The following is a 25,592-nucleotide window of genomic DNA, read 5'->3' on the forward strand; positions in this document are numbered from 1 at the left end:
ACTCACACTTAGTCTTCTTCACATTTAGATATCTCTCCAGACACTCCATGCCTTTCTGAAATATCCTCTAGGACTGAAAATGTAATGCATTAAATAAAACTCTCCACAGACGTTCATGTATCATCCCAACTGTTCCACTCAAATGGGTAATATTGACTATTCCAACTGTTTGTGCTGATGCTAATCTTAGCGACTAAAGAAATATCAACGAGGAATATCTGTACAAATTTGCAAATGCTCATGGAACAACCATGGTAACAATTCCCACAGTAACATTAATATCCTAAGCTAACAGACTGAAAAAGAAATAAGCATGAACACATTCCTATGGCCTCTCATTGCCGATTTTGAGACACCAAGGCATAAATTTGTGCGTGTGTGTGTGTGTGTGTGTGTGTCCAAACCAAGTATAAAATTGAACAATTACCAGGAAACCTCATTAATGTGGAAGGCCAAGCCTGTACTCATCAGCCACAAATTGTATTCCTCAAGTCTGAATGTCTTGTTGATTACCTTCACATCACCTTCACTTGCACTCCCATACCCTACACACTCTGCCCAATCTTGGCATTTTATCTGTTCACCAAATTCTTCAGAGCACAGGCAGGCACAGGTGCTTTTGTTCTGGGCAGCCCCTTTTCATGTTTGCGATAATGTTGCCAATTTGAGAAATCAGTCATCATTTGGCTAGAGAAACTGTTTTGCAATGTTTCAACTAAAGTTGGATTCGCTTTTCTTGCAATTACGCTCAGAAGATAAAATGACACTGCAAAATGCCACCCGACAAGTCCCCTATCCAGTTTTTCCCACGTTCCCGCTCAGATGCAGGAGGAAGATGGATTACAGCAAGGGAAGGAATAGCATCCTTCCAGACTCCCCATTTCACCTTCTATCCTTGTTTCTTTTTTTTCTTTCTTTCTTTTTTTTTTTTTTTTTTCATTTCCCAGCATCAGGCCATGCATGCTCTGTGCCAGGTGGTAGAGGACGCGGGGGTGAGCAAAACAGATAACGACCTTTCAATTCTGTAATATTCACACTCATGAATGCAAAACTGAAAATGTAGAAAGATGGTTCAAGGAAAAAGATTCTAGGAAGTATGTACCCAAGAAACCTGTCTTAGTGATAGGTCTCGGAAGGCTTCCCTGAGGAAGCCACTAATGAGCTAAGATCTGAAGAAAGAGTAGGAGTCAACCAAGAGCATTCCAGATGTAAGGTACAAGAGGCACTACTGCCCTTTAGAGGGAGGAAAAATGGCAAATTCAGGACATAAGAGAACCCCAGTGTGGCTGGAAAGCAGAGAGCGAAGAGTGTACTGTGTAGGACCCTGTTGCTCAGAGAAAGAATTTTAAGAGGGCTCTGGAGAGAAGAATTGTTAAGGTAGTGCTAGGCAGGCAGCAGCAAGCTACACAAAGGTTTTCAACAAGTTGGCCTGATTGGGCCATATGGGATGATATGACACTGAAATAAATTTGTTTTGATTGGTAAATTGTTGCTTCTGTAACCCTGGGACTTCTCAATGCCCCTGCTACCTAACCTTCTGGAATATTCCAGTTATCCTTGTGACCTAGCAACTAAAGGGAATAATGGCTAGCACACTGGAAACCCTCTGTGACAACCTTCTAGTACCAGGATGGTACCCAGACCTTACCACTTATTAAATGTCATGAATATAAGTCCTGCTGTGCCTGCCACAGTGCCCAAAAAGTCAGAAACACTCTATCTGCGTTTCTTGCATGAACTGAATAGAATCACATCCTAATTCACTAGAGACCCAAAATGAACAGAATCTTCACACAACTTGAGCAGCATCAGGAAGCCGAGGTCAAAAGGCAGAGAGCATGGGATTGGGGTGCTATGAAATACAGGAAATTATTTAATGGGAAGTACGGGATGATAAGGCCAAAGATGAAGTCTCATAGGAGCTGAGTTGCAGTGTTAGTGGGTCCTTGTCTTCTTTTAAATATGGATGTTTAGTTTTTCTGTTCAATTCTGTTTGATGGGTGACCCCTCCCAAGCTTGAATGGACCATATTCCCAGCTGGATAAAATCAGCCACTGGAATTCTATACTTTCCTTATCCATATTAAGTGCACAAATTTCACATTGGACTCTACAATAACATTAACGGTGTAATTTGAATGTATTAATCTTCAAAGAGAAAATAAAGGTAGCACTTAAAAAAAAAAAAAACAACTGTAAGCTTTAAGAAGTGAAAACAAAAAAATATATATATTGATGTTTTCTACAACAGGGGTCCCCAGCCCCTGGACCATGGACCACTACTGGTCCATGGCCTGTTAGAAACCAGGCCACACAGCAGGAGGTGAGCAGTGAACAAGCAAACTTCATCTGTATTTACAGCCACTCCTAATCTCTTACATTACCACCTGAGCTCCGGCTCCTGTCAGAACAGCAGCAGCATTAGATTTTCATAGGAACGCAAAGCCTATTGTGAACTGCACATGCGAGGGTTCTAGGTTCCATGCTTCTTATGAGAATCTAATGCTTGATGATCTGTCACTGTCTCCCATCACCCCCAGATGAGTCCATCTAGCTGGAGGAAAACAAGCCCAAGGCTCCCAATGATTCTACATTATGGTGAGTTGTATAATTATTTCATTATATATTTCAATATAACAATAATAAAAATAAAGTGCACAATAAATATAATGCACTTGAAGCATCCTGAAACCACCTCCTCCCCGGGTCTATGGAAAAATTGTCTTTCACGAAACCAGTCCCTGGTGCCTAAACATCTGGGGACTGCTGTTCTACAATATCTATGGAGTTTCTGTTATAAAGTGTAACATGTTCGCTTTAAAGAATTTGGAAGAAGGTATAAGAAAAAAAATTGTCTATAATGCCACTAACCAAGAACAGACACAATTATTTTTATGTATTGTTAATAGTCTATTCTTCGTATATAATTTGGTACCATTTAAAATTTTTTTTTCTAAATTTAAATAGCTCTTGATTTGAGAGAGTTTTTCTTTTGTTATTATTTCCGTTCTCTTATTTCTCCACTCAGTGTCTTTAAGGGGTTGAGGGAGAATGACAGACTATTGACATGAGCCACCACTGCAATCAGACTTGGTTACATGGACTATGATCATCTTTTTGAACACTTCATCCACTAAATGTAGAACAAGGTGATGGGAATACAAAATGGTGCAGCCACTGTAGAAAACAGCTTGTCAGTTGCTCGATAAGTTAAACACAAATTACCAAATTACCCAGTAATTCAGCTCCCAAAAGAATTGGAAACAGGTATTCGAACAAATACTTGTACACAAATATCATAGCACCATTATTCACAATAGCCAAAAGATGGAAATAACCCAAATGTTGTCCACTAACAAATGAATGAATAAACACAATGTGGTATATCCATAAAATGGATTATAATCCATAATCCATTGTGTTTATCCATTCATTTGTATATTATTCATCTGTAAAAAGGAATGAAGTGCTGATACATGCTACAACATGGATAAACCTTCAAAACATTATGCTAAGTAAAAGAAGTCAGTCATAAATGTATCATGTAAATATATGATTCCATTTATATGAAATATCTAGAATGGCAAATCCATAGAAACAGAAAGCAGATTAATGGTTGCCAGAGGCTAGGGTAAGGGGGAATGGAGGAGTGCTTGTTTAATGGGTACAGGGTTTTCTTTTGGGAAATTGAAAATATTCTGAAACTAGATAGTAAAAATGATAGCCCAACCTTATGAATGTTCTAGATGCCACTGAACTGCATACTTTAAGATGATTAAAATGGTGAATTTTATGCTGTGTGTATTTTACCCTCCCACAATAATATATATTTTTAAGTAAAGCAAGGGAGGGATATCAGAAGACGAAAGCACAAGAATGAGAAAGAACAGAAATCCAATGAAATCCACTCAACATCAATTCTAATACCTTCTTCTTCTAGGTGATGATTTAAAATTTTCCGAGGGATCCCAGTATAGATTTCTGACTTCACTTGCCCTTCTGTGGTTATTGCATTAATGTCCAGTCTTCCTGATAACCAATGCAAAACTTCATCACCAGCTGGAAATTCTGAGGGCATTGTTGACCTCACGTCACATATCCAGTGGCTACCTATATTATAAAGGATTCATCCCTTTTGGCTGCCTTTTTCTTTCCATGTCCATATCCAGTCATCAGCAAATCACGGTCTCCCTGCCCCTGAACTCTGCCACCCAAATCCTGCCTACCAGTGCCAGGTTCATTGCTAAACCATTCAACAGTTCCTTAGCATTGCCCCAAAATTAGAAGAGATGCTGGTCATGACCCTATAGTGATATGTATCCAGCCTTCCCTATGAGATATATGCTATTATTATTTCTATTTTACTGAAGAAGATACTCTAGTTTAGAGAGTTATAATGATTTTCCCAACATCATGAGATAGTGGTGATGCTGGGACTTGTACCCTAGTAGCCTGATCCCAAGTCCAAGGTCATAAATATACCACCCTACCATCTCTACTATTATCTCTCATCAGTACCCCAAATGAGCTCTTCATTACAATTAAACAAACTACTCACTATATCTAAACATGACAGAAGCATGCCAGGCCACAAACCTAGAATGCTTACCATGGTTTAAATCCAATCCAGCCTTCAAGGAATAATTTACATCCTTTCTCTTCCATGAAGATGTCCCTTAGGAAACTTAACCTAGTCTCTCCTCCTTCATCTCCAAATCTAATCAACTCAGATTAATTTTGCTTCCTTCATATTTATGTCTCCTTCCTCTCCTGTCTTTCCTTATTACAGCCACCTTCATTCAGTTCATTATGTCTGGTGTGGGTAATTGCAGTACTCACTTGGTGGTTTCCTTGTCCCTATTAGATCCTCTCAAATGCATCTTCCACCAAGCACATAGCTGACTCTCAATTTTTATATGTTGAACAGACTAAACAAATGCTGCCAGAGAAATCATTTCATTACATGCCACTCTCTCCCCCTAGACTCTCACCTCCCCAAAGGCAGAAACTGGGGCTTATTCATCTTTGCATAATAGCATCAAACAAAATGCCTGGCACATTGTAGGTGTCAGCAGATGTTGGCTGAATGAATCAATGATTGGAGTATTTATTCAATGTAACATTGACGGAGCACTTAAATACTAATACAAATCAACACAGTGTATCTTAGGTTGTGTGTCATTGCCTAGGTAGACTATTAGGCCCTTGTGAACAAGGAATGTGTTTCAGAAACTTGGTGTCCTTAACACTTAGCACAGTAAACTTGTGACTTATGATTGAATGCATCTCCACTAATTCATTAATTCAACAAATATTTACTTACTGTTTCAGGCACTGTGCTAGGTTCCAGGAAAACAGTAGCTGAAGAGGCAGATGAAGGTGCTGCCCTCTGAGAGTTTACAGTTCACAGGGTGTGACAGAAAAATACCCAAGTGATCAAATAAGTAAAAAAAAAAAAAAAAAAAAAAAAAAAAAAAAAAAAAATTCCAACAGTCAAAAAGGAAATAAAATGCAGCAACAAAGCAGAAATAGATTGGAGGAGAGGTCCACATTAAAGAGGGTGGTCAGGAGTTCATCTCTTGCAGAGGTGAAATCACAGCAGAAACCAAAAGGATGAGCTAAATTTCAAACTGCAAAGTTGAATATATAATAACTCAGTATCTCCACTGTTGATACCTTTGGTGAAAAAGTGTTAGACAAGTAACTGAGGAATGCATTCAGGGAGGAATGTGCTCAGGCGAAGTACTGCTTTTAGAATGTTCTTCAAACAACAAAAGACTGGGACCTAATCTATATTAAAGGGGTTTTGTTTGTGGCAGAAGATGGGGAGATGCCGAGGCCATTAGCAGATGTGCTGTCTATAGCTGGAGAAGTAGCTTGTGAAGGTTCCCTCATGGAATTAAGTTGCATTTTTAATCTACTGTTTTCTGTGAAATTCATGCATCTTAAATTCGAAAGCATCTTGTCTATTTTTTCTTAGTCTCCACTACAAAACTCCTACAGCGATTCACTTCTTGTGTACATCTTCTGAGTTGGAAATATCAAGGTAACAGATGCGACACATTAAGATTTTGATAAATATAGTCAGTGAGTGAAGGGATTCAATCCAAATTACTCAGCCTGACAGCATGAGCTCCTAAACAACCTGGGACTGGGCGGTGCTCAAAAGTTTACTGAGTGGACTTAAGTAACTGCCTCTCCCATTTCCACGCCTGACTCGGGAATATTTTATTTTGATAATTTTTAATCAAAAATTTGATTCTGAGGTGTTCTAATTACATTCAATCTCAGAGTAAACTGACTTTGGACCACATTACCTCCTCCCAAGGCGAAGGACTGAGTAAATTCATTAATTGTCTTATGATTTCATGGACCGTTGAAATGTCAGCCCTCCCGGCTCCCCGCTGGGTGGCTCAGGGTCATCAGCACCCACAGGGCCTATAATCTTCTTAATTTCAATTATTGCCTCCTTGTCTTCATAAGCTTCTGGGAGGCCTCTACCTAGGTCTGCTTTTTCTTTGCTCAGAACTGAATTTCCTCACTGTGCCTTAGACTTACCTTGCAGAATTATTAATATTAATATAGTCTAGAAACATGCAGCAGGGTCTTCCCTGCAGCAAGGTCCTCCTGATACATGTTCCTGAAATATATTTAGTCATAGTAATCAAAGGCCAACATTGCCACTCATTATGGGAATATCTACTGGAAGTTAAATGTAACTAAGAGAAGATCTCAGCTTCTGAAGTAAAATTACCTGCAATTCAAATTCCCACACCCTCATTTGCAGGCTGGGTGACCTTGAATGAACTATTTCAACCTCTCTGAGTTTCCATTTCTTTATCTGTAAAATGAGTGCAATAATAATGCCCACAAATAATTATTGTATTTAAATACACAGGGTTTAGCATTGTGTCTGACACACGGGAAGCAGCCAAGAAATGTCTGCTACTGTGGCCATTATGATTATCATAATCCTAGAAGATGTTATGTAGTTTGTATATGTTTCGTTTCCATAATAAAAAGGTGTGTAGCCCCATGATTGGCATTCATTAAGCATTCCATAAATTTCAGATATTATTACTTATGAATCAATTAGAATCACAAAACTATAGCATGGGACAGAAAAGCAGAGATTATCTAGTTCAATCCTCTTATTTTACAAATGAGGAAACAAGTTAGAGAAATGAAATGACCTGCCAAAGAGGACAGGGGACACAGCTACTGATTCCACTGCAGGCTCTTTTCCAGGTCAACCCCCATCCTGACTAGTGGACAGAAGACAGAGTGGACAGTTTTTAAGTTGGTGAGGATGCAGAGGGCAGAGGAAAAAAATGAGTAGAAGACACTGTAAAGTGGGTCCCACAGAGAACATAAGGACAGATATAGAAATGACACAGTGGAGAAGGTTTCCAATAATTCACAGGCATAAGAAAAGCCTTTGAGAAATCAAATTCTGATGATAAAAATTAGGATAAGGAGGAGAAAAATGACAGGCAACTAAAAAGCTCAACATAGAAATGCAAGGAGCTTTGCAAAGAGCTTAAGGCCATAAAGTGTTACAGTGTCTGCACCTTGTCCTGAGCTAAAGATCAGGGGCATCTTAAGTGCACTACCATCCCAAAAGCCTAGACCTATTTATCACCTGCAGGTCCTCCCAGGTTATTTAGGATGGGTCCAACAAAGAACTATTATTGGGAAGCTCCTGACACCACAACTCTTACTAGTGCTGCTGCTAAATATGCAGCATTGTAATTTCATCTGTCTTGAGGTCCCAAGAGCCCTAATTCATTAAGGAAAGTACAGATAACCATTGGTGGCAGCAATGAGAGAAGGAGTCTTGGACAAAGCCAAAGAGAGAAGCCCAATACAGAACTGCCATCCCTGTGTCATGAAGAAGGGATGGTAGTGCTAACCTGTGCTGTCTGTGTGGGTTTTTTTGTTTGTTTGTTTGTTTTAACATAAATGAAGCATTTGCCTGGAATGCAAACTCACAGATACAAAACCCAGAGGAAGGGGCTGGAAGGGGCTGGAATAAAAAGTGCCAAGGGTCTGAAAATAAGGAATAGATTTAGATGGAAAGAGCGGTAAGGGCTTTATACTAATAACTTGCAGGCTGGCTTCCCAATCTGGCTCCTGCTGCGCTGAATTATTATGGAGGGGTCCATGGGTTGGCAGAGCCAGTCAGAGCAAAGCAACTCCCCTGTGTTTTACTACACAGGAGTTATAGAGGGCAAAGGGCCCCCCATGCCCTTGCAGAAAGAACCTGCTTTATGATGGGAAAAGTCATTGACAGATACAAACAAGGGCCAAAGGGCAAATGTGTGCTAGGAAAAGAACATCAAAAGGCTAGAGGGAAGACTAAGCAACAAAATCGTGGGCTATGGAATGGTCTTCAACTTCTAGCTAACAATATTGGCAACAGGGAGGGGAAAAACCCTCAGCATTTCCAGGGCTTTTGTCTCTCCCATGAAAGAAAGGATTTTGTATCTGGCCTGTGTAGTATGTGCTTGGTATGGTGCTGGCAATGGATGAAGGCAAAGGATATTGGAACATGGATTGTATCCTCAAGAATTTAAGGACTTTAAACCTTTTAGGTCTTCAAGTGCTAGTCCACAGTGCTCCTCTTAGGGGACCACTTAGCAGAATTCGGCACAGCTAACCAGCTAAATTGTATGACATTTTCTCAGAGTCCTGGGAGAGGTCGGTGTAGAAGAAAATCACACCATTTCTCAATTGTGATAGCTCCTAAAATCCCCCATGAGAGTGTCCAAGAAGATGAAGGGAAGAACCACAGTTTCCAAATGTTGGAGCTTGAATGGTACAGTTGGAATTCTTTCAGCTACCTAGAATCTTTCCATCCCTGGCCCTTGTGGCATTCTCACACTGCCCATATCCACAGATTCACCACTGGGCCCATATGTGGCCTGGGCATCTTTCTAGTACTATGCTCCAGGCACTGACACTCAGTGAACAGGATTTGCAACAAGAGATGCCTTCGCTGGCCAGTTCCCACTTTCTAAACATCAGTTAGAAGCAGAGACAAGAATAGGGTTCAAGTCCTATGGCGCCCAGCTCAGTGCCTTTATACCTTCACTCTGCTTCTTATTCTTTCTCCTGTGCTGCTGAAGACCCTCATTTGTTCTACTTGTGCAACATCTTTTAACAGCCCTTAGAGCCCAGATGGGGGCTCAATACACAGGATACCCAAAACTAGTCTTCTCAGTGAAGAGTAAAATGATAATTTGAGAGGTGCACAAGTCTGCTTCCCTGACAGTATAGATCCTGGCAAGCTCCCCTGATGCGAATTGTGACTGTCCTAGTTTTTATCCTCCAGCTTGAGTACCATTCAGATGCTTATGTGTGAACGTATCAGCCCATCATGAGCAGAAGTTAGAGCATCTATTTAAGGAGGCATAGAGTCGTGGGAAGAATAAGGTCTTCAGAGTCAGCTAGAACTGAGTGGTAACTTTTCTTCCCCTGGCGATGAAAGGGAAGTCTAGCTAGTCAGTGTGACCTTGCACAGGCTGGGTGGCCTCTCTGAGGCACAGTCCCTTTCTAGTAGAAATGAGACTAATAATAGACACCTGAAAAGATTGTGAGATCAAATGAGATATAAAAGGAAAGTGCCTCCTCCTCTATTGACTACATCATAGTAGGTGATCAATAGATGGTGGCTATCATTATCGTAATTGTTTTTCTCAAGATCACTGAAGACAAAAGCACCTCTGAGGCAGTAGGACACAGGTAAGCGATGTCTTCAAAGGGGAGAATGGGGAGCCAGGCTGCCCACCTGACCTCTGAGGTAGTGGACCACCGCGGGAGAGGGAAATGCAGAGGACCAGAGAGCTCATTAAAAGTATTACCACTAGAGACACAGCCAGGCACAGCCTAATCAGCCTGGAATGAGAATGACACCAGGGGACCGAGCAACTGCAGATGCTGAGGGAAAAACCCAGCCTGGCAGGCAACGCAGAGTATTCAAAGGGCAGAGCAAAAAAATGAGTCATGGAACAAGCAAGCAGCAGGCACCTGGGATTCTGAGTAGGGGTGGAAACTTGGCCAGAATCTTGGAAAGGAATCCAGGAGGCAGTCCACACATGGGGAGTCTCCGGGCAAGCCATGAGATCCCAGGAACAGACTGGGCTTCATGGTGACTCCAGCCCTGGGGAGGGACATTGTAGAATCTAATAAGGACCTCTGTCCTGGGGGGCTCTTGTCAGCAGGACGGGTATTAGGTGTTCTTTTAGCTACCAAGCCCAGAGGCTGAAAGCAGGGTTGACTTACAGACTCATTGATGTGGGACAGTTAGCTCCTAGATGTGGAGAAAGAGGAGGGAGGGTGTTGAAACTAGGAAGGGTCAGAAATGCATAGAAAGAACTTGAAGGCCAGAAAAACCCAAGTTAAAAACCATATCGGTGTTTTGTGCTAGGAATGAGAGACCTTGGCAAATTACTTAACTTTTCAAAGCCTTCATTTGTTTTTCTGTAAAGTGGGTATAAGAGCTAGCCAATAGCATCATTGTGGAGATAAAATTAATGTAAGGTATTTTTCCTTACACTCTACCTAGAGCTAACCCAGATATAAACTCTTATCCACTTCTTAATAACTACATAGACAAACATATAAAATATGATAATATAGGAAACATTATAGCTATAGCATATTCAACTATAGACTCTAGATGATGCTAACATCTCATACAGGTGTATATCACTTTTCCACTGGTAGAGTCTTTTCACAAACATTGTCTGGCTTGATCTTCACAGTATTAGGTGGTCAGAATCAAAACACACTGGAAACAGCAAAATGTCTGGCAAATGGAAAAATGTTTGTATTGACCATGTTTTTTGTATTTTTCCATATTTTATGATGCTTTGACAACTTGGGGCTTTGTGACTACGGGGAGGGGCCGCCTCTCCCATACTAAGCTAATTCCTAGAAGTAACAGACAACTTCCCTGAGAGCACGCCTTTCATATGCAAACCAGCCATAACTGCAACCACCTCCTTTATCTAATTTTCACACACCAAGCCAACATTACCCCTGCTCTAAATCATTTGAGGACCAGATACTGGAAAACTAGGGGCCACCCCTACAGTCCAGAGCCCACCAAAATTATTCAAACGATTCAATCCTAAGCTTGCTTAGCTTGCCTACTTCACCTCACCCTTTCCTTAACATGAAAACTATCTTGCCTATGTTTTTCCCCACTCCCACTGCCTCCTGACTGACCCTGGTAACTCCCCCATTGGCCCTGTGTGGTGGTGTTACTGTAGGTAGCTAGTTGGACGTAAACAGGGCAAGAGAGCCCCTGCGACAACGAGGAATGTGAGGTGACCATCACGTGATGGTCAGGCGGTCATTAACTCTTGGTCTAAAATAATACTTGGTCACAGCTGGCACTAGAGAAAGGCAGTCTCCCAATAGATAGGAAAAACCTGAAACTGGTGATCAGTAGCTTCCAGATAAGATCTCAGAATCTGGGTGAATGGGCTCACACATGCACACTAAGAGGCAAGATGGTGGAGTTTAACTGGTATATGACCTCCTAGGACATTCGGCTGGTAAGGGAAGAACGCCTCCAGTCAGCATGTGTACAACTCCAGTAAACACACTGAGCAGGCTCCCCTTCCAAGTGCTAGCAGGGCACTGTGCATGCGGACAGCCCACCCCAAGGGAAGAATCAGGGGAGAAGGAACACAAGACCGTGGGAGTATGCCAAGTCAAACCCTAAGTCAAAAGGTCAAACCACACACATGATCTCTCAAGTCACCAGTTTGGCCCTCTTCTAAATGTACTTTACTTTCTTTGCATTCCTGCTCTAAAGCTTTTTTTTTTTTTTTTTTTTTTTTTTTTTTGAGACGGAGTCTCGCTCTGCCGCCCAGGCTGGAGTGCAGTGGTCGGATCTCAGCTCACTGCAAGCTCCGCCTCCCGGGTTCACGCCATTCTCCTGCCTCAGCCTCCCGAGTAGTTGGGACTACAGGCGCCCACCACCTCGCCCGGCTAGTTTTTTGTATTTTTAGTAGAGACGGGGTTTCACCGGGTTAGCCAGGATGGTCTCGATCCCCTGACTTCGTGATCCGCCCGTCTCGGCCTCCCAAAGTGCTGGGATTACAGGCTTGAGCCACCGCGCCCGGCCTAAAGCTTTTTAATAAAGTTTCACTCCTGCTCTAAAACTTGCCTCGGTCTCTCCTTCTCCCTTATGCCTTTCAGTCAAATTGTTTCTTCCTAGGAGGCAAGGCCTACTGCAGACCTGTACAGTAAGAAAGACCTACTGCAGACCTGCATGGATTTGCCACCAGTAATAGTGTGGCATGGTGTGGCGTGCCCCTTCCTCTTGGGAACTGTGAGTAACACACTCTCTTTTCAATGGCAGTCGTCTCCTGATCTATGGCCTCACTACACCTGAGTAAAAACAAAATCTCAGGTACATTTTTGACATTTAGACATTTATTTGCCATGTTAATTCAAATATGGTAAATAGCCCTTACAAAGAATGAAGTAGAGGCATTGTATCAAATTAAAATGAAAAGACTTCCTCAACATGTCAAGTGGAAAAAAGGTCACAGGAAAAAACTTACAATGTGATCTCATTTATGGAAAAAGTTATTTGTTTATATACATTCATATATGCACTTGTGTGTGTGCAGCAAGGAGAATTAAGGATGCATACTCATCTACCGGCTGTGGCTACACCTGGAACAGGGTAGCTGAGGCAGGTGGGAGAAGGATGTCGAAGAAAGACTTTCTATTTTTCTCCTGCATAGTATATATTATCTGAAACTCTTAAAACTGGATTTATGCATTACTTACATAATGAAGATAGTAAAACTGATTATTCAGCATCCAATTAACATGTACATAGTACAATCTCATAAAATGAGTATTATTTAATTAATAAATATTATTTGGATATTATCAGACCAATTATTTCCACCAAAGAGAAACTAGGAATTCCCAGCTCTTGACCTAAATGGGACTTTTTAAACTTATAATCAGCTCTGAAGAACTAGTAGAGAAGGGCTTATGCTTGGAACACAAAGCTTTCAAAAAGGCATTCATCATCATTATCGCCCCATCCCCTAATATGAAATGATTCATTTTCCTGTATCCATAGTTTGCAAGGGACTTTTGAATTAAACCTTAAAAGCTAAATTTTTCTGGAATCTGTCTGGACCTAACACTCGATGCCAATAAAGAACCTCAGGGTAATTTGTTTTCCTCTATAATTTCAAAGTGGATCAATACAAGAGTCCTTTATTGCTGCTGTGGCTTCCACAGCCCTTGATGGTGAATCATTACAGAAGAAGTCTGAGATCCATAGATGAGAGGTGGCCAGACTCCATTTTTCATGTGGTTTCTGTGGTTTCAAGTGAGTTTGGGGCAGAGAAGAAAAGCTAGTTTCATACTGTGTAGCCCAGCTAGCTGAGGGTATGGGCTGCTGAGAATGAGAGAGAAAGAAAAAAGGTTATGGCTCAATAACACTGCAAAGGGTAAGACACAGGCTCTGAGGTCTGACTAGGATTCAATCACAACTCTCCCTTTCTTGGATGTGTGGCCTTGGGCAAGTCATTCACCTCTTTAAGCCATTGTTTTCTCATTGGTATAAGGATAACAATGTTTTCAACCCCATACAGTTATTACAGGGTACCAATGAGGTGGGTCAAGCTCCTGGGATATAATCAGTGCTCAGTACACATTAATTGTTTTATATATATTTGAGATAGTAGATATTTAGTTTTAAAGAAATTGTGCCTTCAATTTCAAATAAGTACATATTAAATACCAACTGCATGGTAGTCTTAATCTCTGCTCGAAGAAAGCTGACAGTCTATTTGACAAGGTCAAACATATTCCTGTAAGAACTTACATAACCGTACAAGGTTTATCTAGTAATTTGGGGCAAAAACAATTCACTGGGTCATTCCAAATGAATTGTCTGGATAATAAAGGCAATTGGATCTAGAAGAAGGTTTATAGACCTTCATAAATTGCTTTACCAAAGGTTTCATAAAGGAGTTGGGATTTGACCTAGGACTTATTTGAACAGAGAGCAGGGTAGGAGGCATTTTATAATAGGTGGGAAGACAGCATGAGTGAAAACATGGTGTATCCAGAGGGTGCCCAAAGCAAAAAGTAAACAATTTGATGTGGAGAATGGGTTTTGAAATAATTAACTCATAGATCCCAAACTTATTGGGAAATACTCCAAAATTAACCATGTTTTGGTTTTCAAAGACTTCAACCTTATTCAAATCAATTCTGAAGCCTTTCTGTGTTTTTTTTTTAATCATGTCTTAGACACTTGCTACAGCTGAGTATGCATTCAAGCAGAGTAGTGAAGTCTCTAATATCTAGACTCACTCGGATGGGGACCAACACTAACCAGGTGGAATAAAATCCAGAATCTAATGCATTGTTGCAGAACATAGTCCTAATGTAGTGGTTCCTAATGTGAGTCACGGGGCCAGCATCAGCATCATCATCATCATCTAGAAACTTACGAGAAATGTGAATTCTCAGGTCCCACCTAGATATACCAATTCAGAAAGTCTGGGCATGGGGTACAATAATGTGTTTTACAAGCCCTGGAGGTAATCCTGATGCAGTTTATGACACTAATACTACTGTCCCAAAGTATTTCTCTTTCTAACACACACATTTAATATGTACACATTGGTTAGCACAGTAAAACGGTCCATTATTGCTTGCACAAAGGCTTACAATTTTCCCACCAGCCTCTATTTTAGAGTAAATTCTTAGAAGAAACAAATCCTAAGGAGACCTAAAATGAGATTTTTTTCCATAACAGTAAGAAGAATTAAAAAACTGAAAAAATAATCAAGTGGTCATTTTAATAATGCAATTTTGCTTCTTGTAATGTGGCTCAATAGAATCACCATGGAGAATTTTTAAAAGAATAGCCTGTGCAATTGGAGCTTTATTGGCTTTTTGATGAAAATGCTTTGGCTGTAGATGGGCCAGATCCCATTAACAAACTTAATCTGGAGCCCACAGGAGCCTTCTGACAGAAATATCCTGTCATGGGGGAGGCAAAATGCATAAAAATTGATTTTAATTATTCAAACTCTAATTTCAAAGTCAGTGATTGATGGTAGAGGGTTAAGATATTGCCAGTTCATTCCATGTCTTTTTCTAAAATTTTCTTTTGAAAGGATGATTTTTAGCTCAAAACATCAAGACATGTGAAAGAATAAAAAATGAAGAAAATCCAAATTTGAAGAACCAGAAATAACCACAAGTTTAGCAGGATTCCATTGTTAAAGCCCCACAGGGTAGTAGAGGAATAGCCCAAAGATCTCTCTTGCAACTCTTAGTACCAGGACTTAAAATATTTTCCACAAACGCCCTCCTGCTTGAATTGACTGCCTTGTTACCTCTAAGCATCATTACATCTAAGCTGTTTAATACTTTGAAGAAAACTGTAAGGCCAGATACATAGGGGTCTGAGGAGTGCTCAGAGTTGAAACTGAAGTCCTCACAATGGCAAACCAGCCATGGCTCCTGGCTATTTTTTTACACATCAACTACCATTCTCTATTTTGCTCACTCTCCTAGCCATGCTTCCCTACTATTCCTCAAGTCACACACCAAATATACTGCCAACTATCACTTCCTTTCACCTTTATATTCTTGTGGTTCTCTGCATCATTTCTTCCAGTCCTCTGTTAACATACCACCTTCTCAAACCCCTTTCTCCTGATCTTCCTCATATAAACCTCCAGCCTTCTCTATCCCCTGTACCTTATTTTATTTTCTTGACATATTGCATAATTCACTTGATTTTTTTCTATTGCAACTTCTCTCTCCCCTATAAAGTCCATGAAGGCAAGGCTCTGTATATTTTATTGACCACTGTATTCCCAAGGTGTAGAATAGTGCCTGGTGCATGGCAGACATTCAATACATATTGATTAAATGAAAGAATGAGTAGTGAAGGCAAGACTGAGTGAAAAATGGTGACAGGAAAATCCAGATTTCAATTCATCTGTTAGGGTGGACAAGAAAAAAAAATGTCTATAGATATTTGCTCAGAAGTAAATTTTGCATAAAAAGTAACTCTTCATATAAAAATTGATTGGCAGGATTTGCCACCATAAAATCAAATGCCCATGCTGGTCACAATGCAGAGAAATGAACTTTAAAATACCTTCAAATCCATCAAGGAAGTGGTCAGACACAGCCCCTCCACCACCACCTACTAGAAACCATTTATCTGCTTCTAGTTGATTCCTGTAACAGTACACTGAGGGCCATGTGCCCAGAGGAACTGTAGAAAGAACTTCCCAAGGGGAGAGGATGCTACCTCCATTCCACTCTGTTGACACAAAGCCCTACACCTGGAGAGGAGAATTGGCTTTTGTGTGACAGCCCAAGTGGCTCTTAAAAGAGAACAGGTGATTTGCCTGGATATTGTCCTGCATCTTGGAGAACAGGAAGGAAGATTCTTATCTTCTCTCCATGAAGAGGAGAACAGAGCTCACCTGAAACTCTGAGACTGGGTTCTAACCCTAATTCTACCACCATCTAGCAGATGACTCTGGGCAAGTCAGTTCTCTCTGAACATTAGTTTTCTCATATGTCAATGAGAATGATAAAACAGCTACCATATATTTGAGTACTTTATAATGCTCTACACTTTGAACATGCCATCTGATTTGGCCTTCCCAAGAGTTCTTTGAACAAGGCACTGAGGCCAGCAAAACTTAAGTAATTTAAGATCACCCAAAGTGGCAGAACCTGGTTTTAAACTTAGTTGGGTCTGAGTCCAAAACCTAAGCTCAGAATGACAGCAGTATAGTACCTTTCTCATAGACCTCAGAGATGGATAGGAAGAGCAAACAGCATCCTGAATAAAAAGGCATTTTGAAAATCAAACCGCATTCACATATATGGGATTTTATTAGTAACTGTGGGTTTCTGGGAGTCTGCAGAAGAGGTACACAAACGTGAGGTAGCCTGTTATTTTTCCTTTGAGAATTAGCATGGACCTTCTCCATTCAGCCTTAACAGATTATTATTACTCTGATTATATTCATTTAAAATCTCAGCATTTTTTTTACCCCAAGGTGGTTTAAAAATGGACTGAAAAGACGCAATGAGCAGCATCAGGAGGCAGGAGACTGACTTCTGGCTCTGTCTTTCTCAGTAGCCTGCATACCCTATAGGCAAGTTGGACAAAAGGTGAAATATAGGCCACCACCTCACAGTAGAATAGTCTTAGACAAACCTAACCCCCTAAGTTTCAGTTTCCTAATGTGCAAAATAGCAACAATAATATCCACTCCCTGATCTAAACTGAAGGATGAAAAGGCGATCGCCCTCAGAGCAAGTTTCAACAAATGGGAGCTGGGTGGGAGTGAGCAATTTTGAGGGATGTATTATCTTTTCTTGGAGAGCCCCAAGAAGGACTGAGCCCTACTTGCTTGCATCAGTAACTGGCTCCTTAAGTCATCCTTTGTTGACTTTCTTCCTTGACCCACTTTTCCCACTTCCTCACTGTGCTAACTGGGATCACCTCCCAAATAAATTGTGTGTACCAAAATCTATGCCTCCTTTTAGGATAACCCAAATTGAGAATTGTCGTACATAACACAATTCTCAACTAAATTTGTGTTAAGTAATCAAGTGTGATAGGCAGAATTCTAAGGGAGGCCTTAAGATTTCCCACCCGATGGAATACCTGCCTGCACAATCCTCAAGACTGAATAGGATAGATTTTACTTCCATAATGAGATTCTATCTTATGACATGGTTGACTTTAACATAGGGAGACTATTCAGGTGAGCCTAACCTAATCACATGAACCCAGCTGAGAGCTTTTCTCTGGCTGGCTGCACAAGAGGAAGTCAGAGACATCTGATGCATGAGGAAGATTTCCACATGTTCACCATTGCTGTCTTGCCGATAGACACAGGGCCACATAGCAAGGAATGCAGGCTCTCTTAGGAACTGAGAGCTGACAGCTGGCAAAAAATAACTGGACCTCAGTCTGACAGCCACAAGGAACTGAATTATTCCAACACGAATTAACTTGGAACAAATTTTTCCCCCAGAGCCTTCAGATGAGAATTCAGCCCAGCCAACACCTAGATTTCAGCCTTGCAATACCCTAAGCAGACAACCCAGCTGAACTCACCTGAACTTCTCACTTACAGCATCATCAATAAATAAATAGGCATTGTTTTAAGCTGCTAAATTGTGGTAATTTGTTACACAGCAAGAAAAACTAATATACCAAGTAAAGAGATAACTACCCAAATGTCTAGTGTAGTGAGAAAATCAGGTAATATCATTCAGGATAATTCAAATAATATTTGGAAAATAGTATGGTGTGTTTATACATATTCCTTTGTTTTTTGTTAAATTTTATTGTATATATTTAAGTTACACAACATGAAGTTTCGATATGTATATAAATAGTGAAATCATCACTACAGTCAAGTGAGTTAACATCCATCATCCCACATAGTTTTCTGTTTTTTGGCATTGTAAGAACACCTAAATTGTACTCTTTTAGAAAAATCTTGAATACAATACAATATTGTTAACTGCAGTATAGTCCGCCTGTCATACCTATGCTCTCCAGACCTGTTCATCTTACATATCGCCACTTTGACCTACATCTCTCCATTACCTCCCACTGCCCACCTCCTCCATAACCATGTTTGATTGATTCTCTATCTCTGTGCATTTGACATTTTTTTTCCTAAAGATTCCACACATAAGTGAGATCATGCAGCATTTTTCCTTCTGTGTTTGGCTTATTTCACTTAGCTTACTTTCCTCCAGGTTCATCCCTGTTGTGGAAAATGGCAATATCTCAATTTTTAAGGTTGAATAATTTTCCCTTTTATAGATACCACAGTTTCTTTATCCATTTATCCATCAATAGACCCTTTGGTTGTTTCCATATCTTTGCTGTTGTGAATAATGCTGCAAAGAACATGGGAATGCAGATATCTCTTCAAGGTGGTTATATCACCTTCTTTGGGTATATAACCAGAAGAGGGATTGCTGGGTCATATGATAATTCTATTTTTAATTTCTTCAGGAATCTTCCCACTGTTCCCCACAATGGCTACATCAATCTTCAGTTTCACCAACAGTGTACAAGTGTTCCCTTTTCTCCACACCCTCGTCAAAACTTGTCATCTCTTGCCTTTATAACTGTCCCAGCTGGTGTGAGGTGATATCTCCACATGGTTTTAATTTGCATTTTCCTGATGATTAGTGATACTGAGCACCTTTTCACATACCTGTTGATCGTTTTTAATCTTCTTTAGAAAACTGTCTATACAGAATGTCTTATTTTGAGAAATATCTATTCAAGTTCTTTGCCCATATTTTTAATAAAGTTGCTTTTCTGCTATTGAGTCATGTGGGTTCTTTATATACACTGAATATTAGCCCTTATCAGGTATATGGTTTGGAAATATTCCCACTCTCTTTGCTAACACAACTTTTAATTTTTTTTCATTTTCAAAATCTAACTTAATCTCATTATTCCATACCTCATGTATTATGTATTATGCTAAAAAGTAACATGATAATACAGATACTTCTAAAATGGATACCTAAACAATAATTCTTGAAAAGGTAATTTAAAAGAAATTAAACCATGAAAATATCAGTTTGAGGGAAATGAAACTCCTCTTTACAGGCACAAGGGTAGGCAGAATTGGTCCAATGACATTATGTTTCTTAAGGCACCACCTTGCTATTAAACTATGCTGTGATGTCTCCATGAAGATGTCTACATAAGTTTAGGCAGGAATTTTTAGCCTCTCCATTCACTCTGAATTTGCAACAATCCCAGACTGTAGAGATGCCAAGTACTGAATTGTTCCCTTTTCATCTTTTCCTACTCTGAAATGTCAAAGCTGACACCTAGATTCACCAAAATGGTACATATGTTAACAAAGTCAGACATGCTTTCTGTTGCAACAGGTTCCCAAACTATTCAGGCATGATGCAGTGAGGAACAATGCTAGGCCCAAGGAATGTCAAGAGGCAGCAAAGATGAAAGATAACCACACAAATGAGGACTGACAAGAGCTACCAAACAAAGGCTAATTCCTGTGTGTTGAGCTCATGTCAATAAAGGAGCAATATACCAGATCACAAGAAGCGATTGCCACTCAAGGATCCCCTTTCACCCCACTGCTTCCATCATCCATGCGTGGGCTTGGCTACAGTTTGTGGTTTCAGTCTTGGAGATTTTTCTCCCTTTAGACAGGGCTATACCCTCTGAATCATGTTAGTGTACAGAAGCACGTGGAAGGGAATCTAGGACTAAAGGCTGTTTTTCTCTTTCAGATGACTGAGTTTCAGAGAGGGAAGAGACTTGCCTAAGACAACACAACAAGTGAGTGACAGTCAAATCTGACTCCAGGCCCTCTTTGCTCCATTTAATAGGTAATGGCATTTCTTCTACTACTTTTCTCTGACTTTTGGAAGCACAAATGGGCCCACTCTTCCATCCGTCTCCACCCCACCTCCCCCCGCTGTAATCAACCCACTGAACATCTAGCTGCCAGATTAATGCTTTAAAAATACATAGCATATCACATCACTCCTCTGTATCAGCCCTCTGATGGCTTCCCATCACTTAAAAATAAAACCCCAGACTTTTTGACCTCAAGGCTTCAAGACTCTACATGATGTGGGTTCTGCCTGCCACTTTGACCTCTCAACCTTACTTTTTCTGTTCACAATGCTCTAGTTCACATGAGACTTATTTTCTGTCCTGTGAGTGAGTCTACCTTCTTTCTTCCACCTCAGGGTCTTTGCACTTGACATTCCCTCTACACTGAAGATCTTATCTGAGAACTGTATAATATTGGTTCCAGCAGTCTATTTACTTTCTTCAAGTACTTTTCACTATTTGGAATCATTATACGCATCTGTGAACCTTTGTACTGCCTTCCACTAGAATGTAAATTCCAGGAAAGCAGGGATCTTTGTTGTATTCACAAGCATCTTATATTCACAGTATCTAAAATGGTACCTGGCAAGAGGATTTCTTGAGCCCAGGAGTTCAAGACCAGTGTGGAAAACATTGTGAGACCCCCGTCTCTACAAAAAAAAACACACAAAATTAGCCAGGCATGGCGGTGCATGCCTGTAGTCCTACTTGGGAGGCTGAGGTGGGAGGATCACTTGAGCCCAAGAGGTAGAGGTTGCAGTGAGCTGAGATTGTGCCACTGCCTTCCAGTCAGGGCAACAGAGCGAGGATCTGTCTCAAAAAAAAATAAAAAGTAAAAAAATAAAATGGTGCCTGGTACATGGAAAGTCCTCAATAAATATTTGTAGGGTAGATGTATGAGTGAATTAGTACCACAGCTGTCATCTACTCTGCTAACTCTGATAACCCTGATGATCAAAATATTTAATAGACTATTTTATAGAAATATTTTATAGAAATATTTTATAGAAAATTTTAATAACCAAAATAGAATAGCTCCTTCCTGAACAGGCCAGAAAACAGAATTTCCAATACACTGTCCAGTGTTACAGCTACCCCAATGGAATCATGTAAGTGCCCAGCTGATCAGGTCTAGATAGGAAGCAAAAGAAATGTGCATAAGGTGTATTCTTCCACTGGCAATTGACCATCTAGAATACAGCTGACTAATAAAAACCCACTTACGCTTTCCTTTGGTTTCTGGAGATGAATCTGTTTGTTTTCCTCCCACTGAGCTAAAAGTAGTTTCCAACACTGCTCCCTTCAACCACAAAGTTAATGAATTTGCAAAGAAGATAGGATCTCCCTCCCTCTGCTGTTCCTGCAGGGTAAAAAAATGAAGCTTTTTCTTCCTCCATGGAAACTCACAGAGTGATTTCTCTCACAGGACCCGGGACTGGACTGTCTCACTAAATATCACAGCCAGAATAAGGGCTCAGGTCAAAATTTTTCCTACACACTGTTAATAGCCCCTATATATCTAGATATTATATCCCACAGCTAATATTGTTAGTGTTGTTATGTATTTATGTGAAAGAAAATATATGAACTATTAATATGCTTCCCAATCCCTGCCAACTTATACATTTAACATTTTAGGGGAGCACTTAGTTTTTTCCCAGTGAGAGTTTTTAGAAATGTATCCACCCCAAATCTGAGGATGATCATTAGTCAAAAACAGCCAGTTATTTTTGCTTCCTGCTCACTTTTTGCCCTTCATACAACTTGACTCTTGGGAGCTGACAAATAAAGATGAATTACCAGTCCAGAGCATTCTAACTAACTAAGCCATTGTAGTCACTTAAATAAATCTTGAAACCCAAATTTTGCTTTGTTTGCTAAAATTTCTCCTCCCATTGTCTTCGACTATGTGAACTAGAATTACATAATATCAAGAAAAGGTTGCAAAAACCAGGTTCTTTATCATACTGACTTTACTTTTAGACTTAATGTTTCTTGACTGGAGACGAAATTGCTTCATGCTAGAAAGATCTGCGATGTAAGTCCTATACCTTCTCTAACTTACAAACATAAAATCCCTCTGTTTTCATAAAAAACAGGAAATGTATATGCCTATCAATTGATACTAGACAGTGTTATAGTGTATAACCAAATTCAGTGTCTCCTAATTTAAGAACTGACATTACTTGATATAGAATAAGAATAATAAAAGCTAACATTTGCTGAGTGATTACTATGTGCTGGAAGCTTTTCAATGAACTTTGTATGCAGTATTTCATTCCATCTTCACAGTGATTCTATGAGGCAGGTACTTCAATAGTGTGGAAATGAACATGTCTACGGACAAGGAATTCTAGAGCCAGACTACCTGAGTTTATATCCCAATCCTGCCAGTTAATTGTGACATGACCTTGGGGAAGTTATTTAACTGCTCAAAGCCCCAGTTTTTTAAATCAGTAAAATGGAGATATTAGTAGTTACCTACCTCACATGGTGCTTGCAGGGAGTAAATTACCAAATATGTATAATAGGCTTACTGCAGTCAATCTCACTACAGAGAACATTATATAAATGTTTCTCAATCTTTGGTCATTTTTAAACTATGTATAGGATTTTGACCATATTTCTGTGCACCATTTTATTATTAAGTAATTAATACTCCTATTCACTTGATACTGCCTTTGAGCAATGCAATTCTGACACTTGCTCCCTAGGGATGATCAAATTTCAAAGCTTAAGGGCATACTCCTCCACAAGACTGCCCTCACTTCAGACACAATCTCCAGGGCTCCAAGGTCACCAGTGCTTCTGCCCAACTGGCTACAAATTCAGGAGTTCTCATTACCTCCTCAGGTTTGATAATTTGCTAGAATGACTCATAGAACTCCAGGAAAGCTATATTTATGATTCTAGTTTTCTTATGAAACTATGATTCTAGTTTTCTTATGAAAACACAGGACCAGCCAAGTGCAGAGACACATAGGGTGAGATCGAGGAGGGTCCCAAATACAAAATTTCCATGTCCTCAGGATGCATCACCCTCCCAGCACGTTAATGTGCATGACCAAGAAGGAATCTCAACCATGCTCAGTGTCCAGAGTTTTTTATTATGGTTTCATTATGCAGTTATTACTGATTGATTGGCCATGTGGCTGCACTCAATCCACAAACTCCCCAGAGGACAGTTGGTATAACCTGGCTCAAAGTCCCAACCCTTAAGTTGTATTGGTGGTCATTCCAGTATGGCCAGTTCCCATCCTGAAACTACCTAAGGTCCAGCATGACTGACTTTGTTGACATAAACTCAGGAAGAGCCCTCTATGAATAACAAAGACTCTTCTATCGCTTGGCAATTCCAAAGATTAAGAGATTACTCCCCAATAGCCAGGGACAAATGGCAGCCAAATTATCTACTATATCACGCTTTTAAATCAATTTCCTTTTTGCCTTAAATTAATTAGCCATAATAACAAACAACATAATGTAATCACAAGTTTAATTAGTGCTAATCAAATCTTTTCTAATACATATTAAAAGAGATGAGTGACTTAAAATTTAAAATGTTTATCTGCATATCATCCAAAATCATCTTACATTGCCACTTATTCATTTTGAATTAAGTTTATTACACTATTTCCCCCAACAAATCCATATTCTTTTACCTTATGTGTCTCAGAAGTATTCCACATGAATAGAATCATATTGTGTAAATGCCAGGAAACCATCACAAAACAATCTCTAATTTTTCAGATGGAATGTAAGCCCAGCACAAGGAAATGACTCGCCCAACTCTACACAGCTAGGACTGCATCTCAGTCTTTTGACCTCAGCGCAGGGGTCTTTTTAATACCTTCAGTCAGCAACTTCACCAGTACAGAATTGCTTAGAGGAATGAATATAAGGCAGAGGGTAAGAGAAAGCCTGACATGCTTTTTTTTTTGTACTAAATGCTGATGGTATCTTAAGGAGAGCATGTCATGGGAAGTGCTGAAAATGATCAGAGACCTGGGTTGGCCAGGTCTCTGAATCTTGTAGCAAATAAAACCAGGCTTTGTGGTCAGACTTTGTAGCAACCAACAGCTGGTTCCCTGTGTCATCCCAGCCCCGACTGCTATTTCTTTCCTAGTATTAAGTAGGCATTTTTGTGATATAGGCTCACCCCAGCCTGCAGGCTTTGGGAAACCCATCTGCTATCCTTCCTATTCATCTATTTCAACATGAGCCTTCAAAAATAATAAACACAGTGTGGGTCACTGTGAAAATGAAACTGAAGAAAAGCTGACATCAAGAACTTACATTATAAAAGTGGAATCACATTTTAGGAACTTTCTTCAAGCCCGCTGAACAACCCCACTCTGCAAAATTATGTTGATTTGCCATTTGCCTAATAATGGGAATGATAAAGTGAAGACTGAGACAGCATCTATTTGTAAAATTCAACATTGATTTTCTCCCCTTGTACATTTGCCCAGACATAATTGTGGTGAATGGCCTTTTAAAAATGTAAAAATATATTAAATAGACTAATGAGTCTCCAATAAATGTATACATGAATAGTTCTTTCCTTGACACAGTTTTCTGCCATGGAAACTAAATGCATTCCCAGAATATGCTGCAAGTAATCTCCTGACAGCTACTATTTTGGACACTGATATTTTATACCTGCGTTTAAAATGGACTCTGATATGTTTTAACTCATCTCTCATTTTTTTCTAAGTGTTTCAGTGTTCTTTTGCAAAATCTCCCATTGCCATCCTCCTTGCCTCTTCCCCAGCACCTACTCAGGCCTTCTTTACTTTGTTCTGGGATAACTGAAGCACAACCTGAGCTAGTCCATTGGAACCCAGGGTCCCCTCACTGCACATCTCTCTGCAAAGTGACACTCCTCCCCCCCACCCCCGGTCCCTGCTGTCTCTTCATCCTTTGCTTTACTAGGCAGGCAGTATAGGTAATGTTAAGACTCAGGGTCTGGAACTGATCTCAAATTCTGCCTCCCATGTTTATTAGCTCTCTAACTTTGGGCAAGCAAATTCACCTTTCTGAGCCACAGTTTGCCTATCTGCAAAAGGAGAATGAACTGCATTCCTCAAGAGTTGTTAGGAGAATTAAATGAAATAATCCATATAAAGGACTTAGCATAGTAT

General features: G+C 40.1%; 1 long non-coding RNA gene across 2 annotated transcripts; it reads left to right on the forward strand.

Annotated features, from left to right (window-relative positions):
• Positions 1-2,451: 2,451 nt before the first annotated feature.
• Positions 2,452-24,626, forward strand: LOC126948983 (uncharacterized). Of its 2 annotated transcripts, XR_007723576.1 has the most exons (4): positions 2,452-2,597; positions 12,232-12,345; positions 20,340-20,438; positions 24,199-24,626. It is a non-coding gene; the product is annotated as an uncharacterized LOC126948983 (long non-coding RNA). The 2 variants fall into 2 exon arrangements; XR_007723575.1 differs by lacking the exon at positions 12,232-12,345.
• The last annotated feature ends 966 nt before the right edge of the window (positions 24,627-25,592 follow it).

This window comes from Macaca thibetana, chromosome 2 (genome assembly GCF_024542745.1).
Source record: "Macaca thibetana thibetana isolate TM-01 chromosome 2, ASM2454274v1, whole genome shotgun sequence".
NCBI classification, from domain to species: Eukaryota; Metazoa; Chordata; class Mammalia; order Primates; family Cercopithecidae; genus Macaca; species Macaca thibetana.